Source organism: Priapulus caudatus, unplaced genomic scaffold, assembly GCF_000485595.1.
Source record: "Priapulus caudatus unplaced genomic scaffold, Priapulus_caudatus-5.0.1 Scaffold2114, whole genome shotgun sequence".
In the NCBI taxonomy this organism is placed as follows: Eukaryota; Metazoa; Priapulida; class Priapulimorpha; order Priapulimorphida; family Priapulidae; genus Priapulus; species Priapulus caudatus.
This window is the reverse complement of record NW_014579175.1, coordinates 19,579-31,615: the sequence shown is the minus strand read 5'-3', so window position 1 is coordinate 31,615 and position 12,037 is coordinate 19,579. Positions and strand designations below refer to the sequence as shown.

Here is a 12,037-nt window from a genome sequence, read left to right as displayed (position 1 = left end):
CGCGGCGAGTGATGTTATCGTGGTTATGTGCAGCAGGCATGCAGCATCCGTCACTACCCGCAGACTCTCATGTTGACTTCCCCTCAGAAACGTCTTTCATGATACCAGCAAGCGTGAGACAACAGCAATACAAATAATTAAAAAAAGTACTAGTAATGTTGATGATTATGATAATAATAATAACAAGAAGAGTAAAAGTTATATTACTCCTGCTAATAGTAATAGCAGCATTATCATTAACGACAACAGTAACATCAATAATAAAATAATAATAATATTAACAACAACAACAACAACAAAAACAACGACAACAACAACAACCAGTAAGGGCCTATCTGATGCACTAACCTCTCTCACTTCTGGCTAACAACTATATAACTGCATCAGCCGTATAAGCTGACCAGCACTGTTAAATTGACTACGTCACGAATTTTCTATGGTAAAATTTGTAAAATTTTTGTTGCCATTTTTTTACATTAAAAGTAAGAACTAATGGGACTAAACGTATCGTAAAATTCTTACCTGATAAGATTGTTTCTCAACTAGTTAAAAATCCAAAAAACCTGGACGATTTGATATTAGTGTTCCTGACATTAATTGCTTGCTGTGGGCTATGTATGCGTCACGAGTGTATGTTCACATCGAACAATATAGTAAAATAAGAAGTATAATGCAGCAATCTAACCATAAAAAGTGAACAGAATTTATTTTTTATTTTTTACTATTTACGGTGACGTAATCACTTTAAATGGTTTGTTATACAGACCTAGAAGCAGGGTAAAAAATACACGTGAGCGATGAGCGATTCGCTCTTCCAACCTTCGAAGTCGCTCCCGTGAGGCTCAAAATAGCTCGCGTAAAATTTTTGACGAGAGCTATTTTTTCCACACACTTGAAAAAGAGCTCCCGCGAAAGAAAGAAAATGCATTTTTTCCCGGCCTAGAAGGCACTCGAACCATGGCGATGAATTGAATACGGGTGATGGGGGGAGTCGAGCTTCAGTGGCGTGAGAATCGCAATCGGAATAAAGCTTTTGGACTAATTAATGTGAAATCAAACGACGAGCGGCGAGGGAGTAATGAATCGGCACTCGAGAGTCTACCACGTTTTACCACCGGATAGCGTGAATAATCCACCTGTCTGTCGACCAGAAGAGAAGAGAGAAGAAAGAAAAGAGAGGGGGAGGGAGGGACGAACGGACGGACGGACAGACAGACAGCCAGGCAGGCAGACAGCCAGCCAGCCAGCCAGCCATCCAGCCAGCCAGCCAGACAGACAGGCAGACAGCCAGCCAGCCAACCAGACAGACAGATAGACAGGCAGGGTGCGTGAGATAAATGGGGAGAGCGATTCCTACCATAACTGTAAACACCTGCTGTCTGTGACTGACCGAGTATGAATCGCGTCTCCAGCAGTAGCTATCTCATGAACGAAGCAAGCACTCGTGAGTTAGCAAGCTGCGCATCTGCAGTTCTGAAACCAGCAGCTGCCCCCCTGTACTATCCCCTCGCTACGATGTGGCATCCGTGCAGGATGCTGCGCACTCCTCATCCCTCCCGCCACATTAGTTTACGCGAGCGCGCGCGTCGGGTGGTCGTGCGGTGGAGCTCGTGTCGGACCTTCGACGGCCCGCAAAAAAAACGTTGCAGGAAATTGATTCCCGCGAGTCCATTTGTAGAATTGATCGCGATCGTCTGTTCGAACCGCGCTCCTATCCGTCCCCGTAACGATGAAGAAGACGTTTTTGCGCTGGTGGTAGGGGTTGGGTCAGAGGAAGGGCGCGAGCGAGTGAGGGGGAACGTGCGAGGAGGAGATGTGGAGGAGATGGTATCTATTTGGCCAACGAGTTTGGCTTCACGGGGTTGGGGGCAGGGCGCCGCGCTATCTCTGTATATCTCGTCGAATGAATACACAATTATCTTACATTGTCTGTTGTTGTTGCCTTCGTCGCCACAGTGTTTGTTGCTGGTGGTGGCATGGCGTCAGCTTTCTGTTTATCGGCGATATTCACTATTGTCCGGATGCGTTTTTTCCTCCTATGCAACTGTTTCATTCGCTTTGTGGCAATGTCACCATAGATTTCACATGTGTCTAGCATTGCTACTCTTGCTGTCATCATCGTCGTCAACGTTATTTATCGTCCTTGTCGTTAGTTTTGTTGTCGTCGTCATTATCGACATCATTGTCAAGGTCTTCTTTATTTTCATCGTTTTCTGTGCCATCGTCGTCGTCACCATTATTTTATCGTCGTCATTATTGCCATCATCATCGTCGCCTTCATCGTTGAAATCATAATTGAAATCTTCATCATTACTGTCACGGCTGTAACACATAAGCCATATCGGAAAGTCCCTGTCGCCATATTCAGATCAGATAAGAGGGGGTATAAACAGCTCTTTTATAACATTGTTAGGATAGTACTAGTCTAGGTTTTTGATCTAGAATTCTCTTCACTAACATCATACTTCAATTCACAGGTGCGTTTCTGTTTACGTAAGACATTTATAAATATGATTGTGGTCCGTTTGAATATTTTATGCAAGTTGTGTTGAATGCAAAAACTAAAAACGCATACGAGACGAGTGGTTACATTAATCATATACTTTCTTAGCGCGCTCGGCCATTTATTACCTTGCTTTTCTTCATGACCTACATAAGCACAACTGGACTTTCCGATCTACTCTTATTGTTGTTGCCGAGGTGCTATGTGCCCTCTAACAGCCATACGCGGTTTCTTCTGTTCCAGCCAGCATACTTGGATATCATCAACGCAGAGTCACATGCACTGTGTTCCAACGGGTATGTGTTGTTTACACCTGTGTTTAGCTGTACTATACAGCTGAATGAGTGCTATTCTTTCACTGTGTTCCACCGCAGTATGTGTTTTCTATAAACTGTGTTTAGCTGCTACTATAGTGGCAGTGTGACTACGTAAAAACATTTTTAGCCGATTTTGCTTTTCCAATGTTTGGTATTATAGCCATTTCTTGTGTTTGTTCGGCGTTACATGCTGTCGCCACAGGATGTGCCACTGAACTGACAATGTTCCTACTTTCAGGTTCAGAGGACTCACTTCAAGGTTTCTGTCGTGTTATCGGCCAGAAGTTTGACGATCTGCCGCTGATAAAGCTGCGGCTGGGACTGTGATCAGTCGGTTTCTCTCTATGTCACTGTATCTCTACCTCCTCTCCGTCTCTCTCTCTCTCTCTCTCTCTTCTCTCTCTCTCTCCTCTCTCTCTCTTCTCTCTCTCTTTCTCTCTCCTCTCTCTCTCTCTCTCTCTCTCTCTCTTCTCTCTCTTTCTCTCTCTCTCATCTCTCTCTCTCTCTCTCTCTCTCTCTCTCTCTCTTTCTCTCTATGTCGCCTCTATCTCTCCCTCCTCTCTCTCTTACTTCTCCCTCTCTCTCTCTCTTTCCTCTCTCTCTCTTTCTCCCTTCTCCTTCTTTATCCTCCTCTCTCTCTCACTCCTCCGTCTCGCTCTCTCTCTCTCTCTCTCCTTCTCCCCTCTCTTTCTATCTCCTTTCTCTCTCACTCATTACCCTCTCTTTCTCTACTGTTATCTTCTGCCCCCTTCTCTCTCCCTCTTCAGTTTCTCTGTCCCATCTCTCTCTCTTCTCCCTCGGCTTTATCTCTCTCCCTCGCTATCTCTCTCTCCTTTCTTAATTCTCATACCCCCAACACTCTCTCCTTCCTAACTTCACTCATCTCACCCCGCCTCTTCCTGCCTCACTACTTCTCTATACTCCTACCTACACCCTCACTCTACAACCTCTACCACTCACCCTCTCGCTATTGCAAATTTATCAGATTTTTTCTTCTGTGAAAGAAAACTGTTTGTCCGGTACATGTATTTGTATTCCTGAATTACATGCAATAAAGCATTTAACAATAATAATAATAATTCTTCACGGCTATCGAACGCAATAACGTTACCTTGGCATGTTTTGTGTGTTTTCAGCGTCATCGGCTGGCTGGAATTGAGATCGCTGAAGGAGCGAAGCCTAGCAGCGACCGCTGCACGCTCTCTCCGATTACGTGTAGTAGTTATCCGCTCCTGTACCATCCTCATTTCACGCTAACCTCTGCCGCTGCCCACGCTCTACCAGCGCACGCCGACCACTGTTAAGCAATCGCCGGGGCTACGCCAATGCTGATATAGGGAGCAGCTGCAGGGAATTGGCAGCGGTTGACGTCGTGGTCGGTGGTAGCTCGGCTGATGGCTGACAATTCTGTCAGCGGCTGGCAACAGCGGTTGGCGGCGGCATCCTCTCTTCCCCTATGATTAGCCGATTTCCATTCTGGCTTCGTTTCGGCTTTTTATAGTTCATTTACGGTTATCGACACTGACAGAAAATACAAAAAAAATTGCAGGTTGCGTTAAAATTCATAGGGAGGTGTAGCCTGCGGCGGGGCGAGGCCACACGGGCGGGGGAGGTGAAGCCTGGGTTAGATTGAGAGAGAGATTTGAAGAGGAAAATGCCGAGTGGGTGGCAGCTTCAGGTCGGTGTGGTGGGGGGGGGGAGCTCGATGCTTCTCTATTGTTTTATAAAGGCTGAGCCAACGTGCGTCTGTACAGGCGACGCTCACTGCGAGAGATGCCTCTGCCTCTGCCGTTTCCATGCCGACGACTCGGTGTCTCATCCGTGCTGCTCGCTGTAGCAACCACTCGTGCTCGTGGCGGCCGAGTGCGGCGGACGTCTGGCCGTGGAGTTGTACCTCGGATTATACCTGTTCTCTTCTGTACTCTCACTCTCTCTCTCGCCCTGTCCTGCCCTCTCTCTCTCTGTTTTTCTCTTGCTACCCCTCTTCCTTCCTTTCTCTCGCTATTTTTCCCCAGGCTTCTACTGCCTGTACGTGGCGTTTGCCGCCGGTACTAACCCGTGTCCATCTATTGCTGTTTTGCAGGCGAAAACACCGGAGCAGTGGGAGACAGGAAGCAAGAAGGTGGAGAGCTCCCCAGCATGCATCGGTGGATTCGGAAAGTAGAAGAGACACGGCCGCATACTGCGTGCGTGCGCGAGTCTATGCGCGTACGTGCATGTGTGTGCGCTAGTGCGTACGTCCGAGTGTTAGTGCGTGCATGAGGGTGTGAGTTTATATGCGGTTATGAGGCGATGTTCCACTGCTGTCTGTTCGTCTCTCTCGTCACTGAACAATTCACAGAGTAGCTGGTAGACACTTCTGTGAAGTGAGTAACCAATTGAGGGGTATATCGAATGAGAAATGCGCCTGCGATTGCGTGTGAGCATACTGCGTTAGAGTCGAGTGCGACTCCTTGTAACAGCACGAACCGGGAACTGCCTGCTGTGTGTATGTAGCTAGTAAAAATTTTTTTTATAAATTATCAAAATTAATATTATTAAAATAAGTTTATAAAGTCGTTAGCGGCGTCCCGGGTGGCAGGGCAACTGCGCAAAATTACCTAGTGAATAAAACCTGCAGCGAATGTGGGGTTGTACAGTACACCAATACGCACGTATGCTTTTATTTAGATCCGAATTACAGTTCATAACTCTACGCATGTTAACACATCTACCACGTTCCGCCAATGACGTCCTACACCGAAACCTTCACAATAGGGGGCGCCGGCATCGCCCAAACAGCATGCAGGTGGCGCCACCCATGAACAGACGAGAGAAGCAATGTGTCGTCGGTCTGGCGACGCTACCACTGCCCACCGTCACGGGACAGTTGCTACTAAGTACACTTCCACAGGAAAACACGATCCATCGATGAAATCACTGCACATCGAGCGATCGACAAAGTCTTATCATGTACATGTATTTTTAGCTAGCTAGAACACACAACGCAGGGGATATATAGAGATGAGGAGGGAGAAGATGAAAAACTTAAGATTTAATCGGGAACTTTTACCGGGGGGAGGGGAGCTAGATAGCGGGTAACGCGTAGCCCCCCCCCCCCCTACATCAACTAAGGGCGTGTCAACTTTACTGTGTTGTAAATTCCGCAATGCGGATGTGTTACCGTCGATAAATAAACGGCTTTCTATACGCCACTAAAAGTATTTCCCGGCTACGTGTGGTATCTCTGTCGAGCTACACTCACACACACTCACGCACTCCGCAAGCCTGACGAAACGCCGGCAACGGTCGCAGACGACAACTAGCTGCCGGTCGGTTAAGAAACACAACGCAACAAGCTACTATACGATCACAAAAACAGAAGAGACGTCACACTGGTGAGCCGTGACGAAGATCAATCACGCACCACGCGGAGAAACGTTACACTGGCGTGTGACCAGGATTACGGCCAATATTCTGACAGACAACGCGAGAAACGTTACACTATCTATCTTTATTTATCTATCTATAAGCATATATATATATACTGTTTTATACATATATATATATATATATTATATATATTATATATATATATATATATATATATGTATTATATATATACATATATTATACATAATATATATATTATATATTCACATGAGGTGTGTAGTAAATTAATTCCAAGCTCGCAAACATCTTCAATCACAATAAAACATCTTCAAAAGCTCGCACTGATCGATGCGACCATGATCATCACCACGACGTTAGCTGTCACTCATCTGTGCTAGCAGATCTAGCTAGATCTCATCAGTAGTTAATAATGACAAATCTTGTCACAATTAACTCCTGATCTCATGTAGAGTCCAGCAATCACGAGACGATCCAGCGCAGCGTGGCGCCCCCACATGGCGAATAGACGTACTATACTGCCATTATACGTGTCCGTACATATACGTGTTCAAAAGGAAACCTCACAGCGCCACACAATTTGTCACATCACGTTATACCACGTCGCACAATGTTATGCCACGTCACCATAAGTTATGCTACGTCACGCTATGTTATGCTACGTCACCATAAGTTATGCCACGTCACCATAAGTTATGCTACGTCACCATATAAGTTATGTTACGTCACGCTACGTTATGCTTCATCATGCAACATGCTACGTCACGCTACGTTATGCTTCATCAGACTATACACGCAATGGCATGCCATGTCATGCTGTTACACACAGCGTTGATGTACGTAGCATGTATTAACTTAGATATCTGCATACGGATGAATTTCCACGGAGAGAGCAATTTTGTTTTCAGGCAGCCATGCGTAATCAACGATTAATAATATGCCGAACGACCCCGAATACGCCGCGCTGATTGGCTAATCACCGACGATGACGCGGTGCGTGCAATGCATTGTGGAAAAATATTAATGGCTGCGCTCTACGTTAGCAGACGCCTGTGAAATTATCTTCAATAAACAAAACATTTTGAAAATTGCGAGAACTTTAAATCATATGACGATCTACAACTTGAGATTAGCAGTGAGTGATGAGAACTAGTCTAATATTGTGGATTTGATGAGGATACTAGTACTAGTAGTAGTAGTAGGCACTATGCAAATTTGCAACCTTTTCCACTGCGATCCGCATTATCGATTTGATCCACTTCTCTCTCCGTCTTCGTTATAGTCCCCAGGACATTTGAAGGCTAACATTTATGAGGTTATGACGTTACTAGTAGCCTACTAGTTACGCGTACGACGCATCCACCTCCGTGGCGATGAATCCGATGCAGATGATGATGAACTTAATGACGATGGTGTACTTCTACTTCTACTTCTACTTCTACTTCTACTTTTATACTGGACAGTCGGTGAGGAATAACGTCCAGGGACTGCGCAACTCCATGTGCATGTGAAAGATTATTAAGTGTAGTTTTTGAAGAGACTGAGCCAGTCAATGAGAACAACAACAGTGCAGGCAGCGATAGCGAAGATGAACATGATGAAGATGAAAAGGATGGCATGCATGATGCAGGTCCCTGTTGTTGATGAGGTTCAACAGACATTGTCGGATTTGTCCAATCTGCATGCTCAGCCTCCGTCGCTACTAAAAATAAAATCTACGAGGACAACGACGATTTGAATTGACAGAAATAAGGGATTATGGTTGCTGGTAAGCTTAAAATCAATGATTGGGCAGTCCACTGCCTTCAGTGAGGAATTTGTTTATGACCTCATGACTNATAATATATATATTATATATTCACATGAGGTGTGTAGTAAATTAATTCCAAGCTCGCAAACATCTTCAATCACAATAAAACATCACAATAAAACATCTTCAAAAGCTAGCACTGATCGATGCGACCATGATCATCACCACGACGTTAGCTGTCACTCATCTGTGCTAGCAGATCTAGCTAGATCTCATCAGTAGTTAATAATGACAAATGATAAATACATTTTTTGTTTTCAGGCAGCCATGCGTAATCAGTGTATATATATGACCGGACGATTGATTTTTAGTTTTTGATTTATTTTGAACACATTCAATTTTCACTTGCCTAAGTCTCAAAGTCCACAGTGATCGATACAATGTTCAAATTTAACATTTTGTAGACACTATTTCTCACATCATGTTTTATTACATATCAATCATGTTTTATCATGTTAACATCTAAATCATGTTTTATTACATATTAAATGTATCGGATCGAAATATCGAAAACAAAAATATCAATAATCGAATCAAAATAATTTCATACTAATGACAGCCCTATATGTACATGAACTAAATCTTGGTTGTGCTTCTTTTTAAACAGGTCAGGATGGAGGCCAGCTTTGAATGTGATGTATGCCACCAGAAATTCGGCGTCAAATCGAATCTGACGAGGCATGTCAAGACGCATACGGAGAAGGAGTTCAAATGCACATCCTGCCCCAAAACATTTACCCTCAAACAGAATTTGGACAGGCATGCTCAAACGCATATGTACCCCACGATAAGGCTTTACAGGAATGGGCAAGAAGCTTTGTTGGTATCGACGCAGGAGGCAAAGGTCTATAAGAAGCTGCATGAGAAGGCCAAGACTTTTGATAACATTTGGCTGCAGCCAAAATCAGCAGAAGCAGCGGCGAAGAAGAAGGGAGAGTATCTGTGGGAGGGGAATGTAATACTGAACTTTGGCCAGTACGCCGGAAAGAGTATAACTTGGCTGGTGGAGAATGATGTGGGTTACATCAACTGGCTGATGGGCCAGTACTGGGAACAAGGTGAAAGCTACCCTCCAGCAAAATGGGTGAAGGACACCATCCTGGACTACGTGCAGCACTTCACGCCTGTGATGCGCCACCTGGATGCAACACGGAAGGTGAGTTACTAGGGAATTCAGAGAAACTTGCTTAAGGATACTCTCAAGCTTTTGACCAGGTATTGCTCTAATGAAAATTAAACGTGTATTGGCGAATGAATCAAATCAATCATTTGTTTTATTTATAGAGGAGATATATCTCTATGCTCAAGCCAAAAAATTTCATTAAATTTCCAGCACCTAATTATGGTACTACACACATTTTGAATTTTTATGTATAAAAATATTCTATGAAAGGATATTTCTCAACTACCAGAAAGTGTGAGGATACAAAACAGATACAGATACATACATACAGACAGACAGACAGATAACATAGGCCACATTTACAATGATATATATTTCCTTTTTTTTCAGAGGCTTGATTTGAAGAAAAGAGTAAAAGATGAAGTGCCAGAACAATATATCGAGGATGCTGAACTCTTGACCATTGCTGGTAAGTTGTACTCTGTAAATTGAATTTGAATGTCAAACTTGGTAGCACATGAAATTTATTCAAGTGGTTCAGTATCAAGACTACAAGAATTGAAAATTGTAACAAATACAGTAAATGTGTACATGACGAATCTCAGTTTGACACAGTTACCTGAGGGAAAATTTAAAGTAAAGAAATACAAAAATGTTGTATAGCCTAAAAGAATGAAAAAGACTGTTCGAGATGAAAACTGGTTACTTTTTCAGATCTGTCCTACCTACTATGATAATTTTCTCCATCTATTATTTTCAGAAAATGTTCTCCAGGACTCACAAGTGCCAGTTGACACATCTGTGACTTCCATGGATAAACTGATTTCGGCGGTGCCATACATATCGTCTGCTGCTGCTGCTACATCTCATGATGCCGCTGATGTCACCGAAGGCTGGCAGAAGGCATGGGACGACAATATGTACCTGCCGAACTTGAAATGGCTGAAGTCTGATGGCCCTCACGGCATCTTTGAGGAGCCACAGAAGTATGTTTCGGGCAAGGGCCAGACATTAACAAGGAATATCCTGAAAAGCAAGATGGAGTTTCATCCACCCCCTCTCCCCACATCCCTAAAAGGATCTCTCCCATCGATGCACATGTTCTTTAGTGCCCCAGTTTACTTCTGGAGGCCTGTGGGGGTTATGGGTGTGAAGATCAAGTGCCCAAACCCTACGTGCCCTGCTCCACCAGACAGCTTCATCACCAGAGCTGGATACGCACCGGTTTCTAGGCAGGTGTGTGGACTGAGTTGTGACTATACGCTCTTGACAGAACGTCTGAAGTGCCACCATAACTAGGGTAAGCAGGACAAGTCTCTGCAATCCAGATGGAATGCCACTAGCCCTAGCATCGTCATGCAGCCCCAGCAGTGCGTATGATGTGCCCAGCCATCCTCGTTGGGAAGCGAGCTGTTGACAGGAGCGTCGTCTCTCTCCTCTCCGATCGGCTGAACTCGGTGTCGATGTCTAAGGTCCATCGCATGGTGCAGCAAGGCCATGATGACTGGTATGCTGGTCGAAGAGATCTGTATCAAACGCTGTTAATGGAGGCACATACCGCTGGGTCAACCTCAACATCACAGCGTGGGATACTGCCCTTCACCACATACCAGTATACACCTCCCATGCCACCTTCTCCGATACCATCTCACAGGACTCTTCGGAGAGCTCATCTTCTCATGGAGATGGAGGAGATGTGCATATACCGGGACTCCATCCTCAGCACGACAGGGGAGATACTGTCAATTGATGGAACAAAGCAGGTGTGTATTTATCTTAACATTGGTATTCTTAAATAAAGTGTTGATGAACTTTGATTATGCAACAATTAATATGTCATTCTGTCTACAAAATACATACAGTACGTACATAGTGTTTCTTATTTACAAGCATCCATTATTGTAAAACGCAATTTAAAGCAATGTAATATGATGATTGTATTTAATTTTTATTAGTTGATTGATTAATTTTATAATCTTATTCGAGTTTTGTTTCCCATGCAGGTTCTGAAGAAAATATACGGTGATGGTCAGGGCACCATGCAGTACCTCACCAGTATATTGAATGAGTGGGCCAGTTTGTTACGACTGTGGTGGTGGCCTCTGAGTCTGAGCAGGCATACTCAAGGATGGCAAGCGGTGTGATCGCTCGCTTCAAAAGGGCCAATGCTTCTCCAGTAAAAGTGCTGTATGCCGACAACAATTGTTGCAGGTACGTCATATTTACTATGTTATTAAGATATTATGAAAATAAGAAATATACTTGAATATGTACTCTTTCATTTTTAATGTAGCTAATAATCACACGTTTAACTTTAAAGAATGATTGTTTACTTCACTTTTCTTCCTCGTGATTCTCTAGCGGTACTTCACAGGTCCATGCTTGCTGCTGAGATGATGCATGATGATCGGAGAAGCTCTGAGACAACATTTGACACCTAAGAACATCCTGTGATCATACAAGATCCGCATGTGTACATCATTTCAAATTGTATTGATTGGTATTGATTGATTGATTGATTGCATTTCATTTCTCCAGGGGGAGGCGCGTCTAATCATCGGTACGCGACCCGTATACCGAACCCTGCGTCGACTGATGATGGTGCCCGTCGCGGCACATCCGGACTGGCTGCCAACAATTGGGATTGCGGTGCGTCATCAAGCAGGCACGCACGCCCAAGGTACGCATCGTCATCAGGTGCCCATGGCTGGAAGCCATATTGGCAGTACAATCAGGCGCGACCAGTGATGCTTCCCATCTCTGCAATCAGGAATGGAGACAAGGAGAAGTACTCGTCTCTATCTTACTCAGAGATGTTGTCCTTTGTGAAGCCGTACCAAGCCGCGACATATGTCCGCCGTGTAACTCGTGGTGTTCAGGTGAATCATTTGCAA

General features: G+C 44.3%; 2 long non-coding RNA genes across 3 annotated transcripts in view; both read left to right on the top strand.

The window, feature by feature from the left end:
- The window catches only part of LOC106818247, an 8,866-nt gene extending 5,776 nt beyond the window's left edge, over window positions 1-3,090 (top strand). For both annotated transcript variants that reach the window (XR_001395172.1, XR_001395173.1), the window contains exons 3-4: window positions 2,747-2,799; window positions 3,059-3,090. This is a non-coding gene — a long non-coding RNA (uncharacterized LOC106818247). The remainder of the gene's footprint in view (window positions 1-2,746; window positions 2,800-3,058) is intronic.
- An 898-nt stretch (window positions 3,091-3,988) lies between these two features.
- LOC106818246 lies at window positions 3,989-5,467 on the top strand. The gene is made up of 2 exons (XR_001395171.1): window positions 3,989-4,033; window positions 4,904-5,467. It is a non-coding gene; the product is annotated as an uncharacterized LOC106818246 (long non-coding RNA).
- The last annotated feature ends 6,570 nt before the right edge of the window (window positions 5,468-12,037 follow it).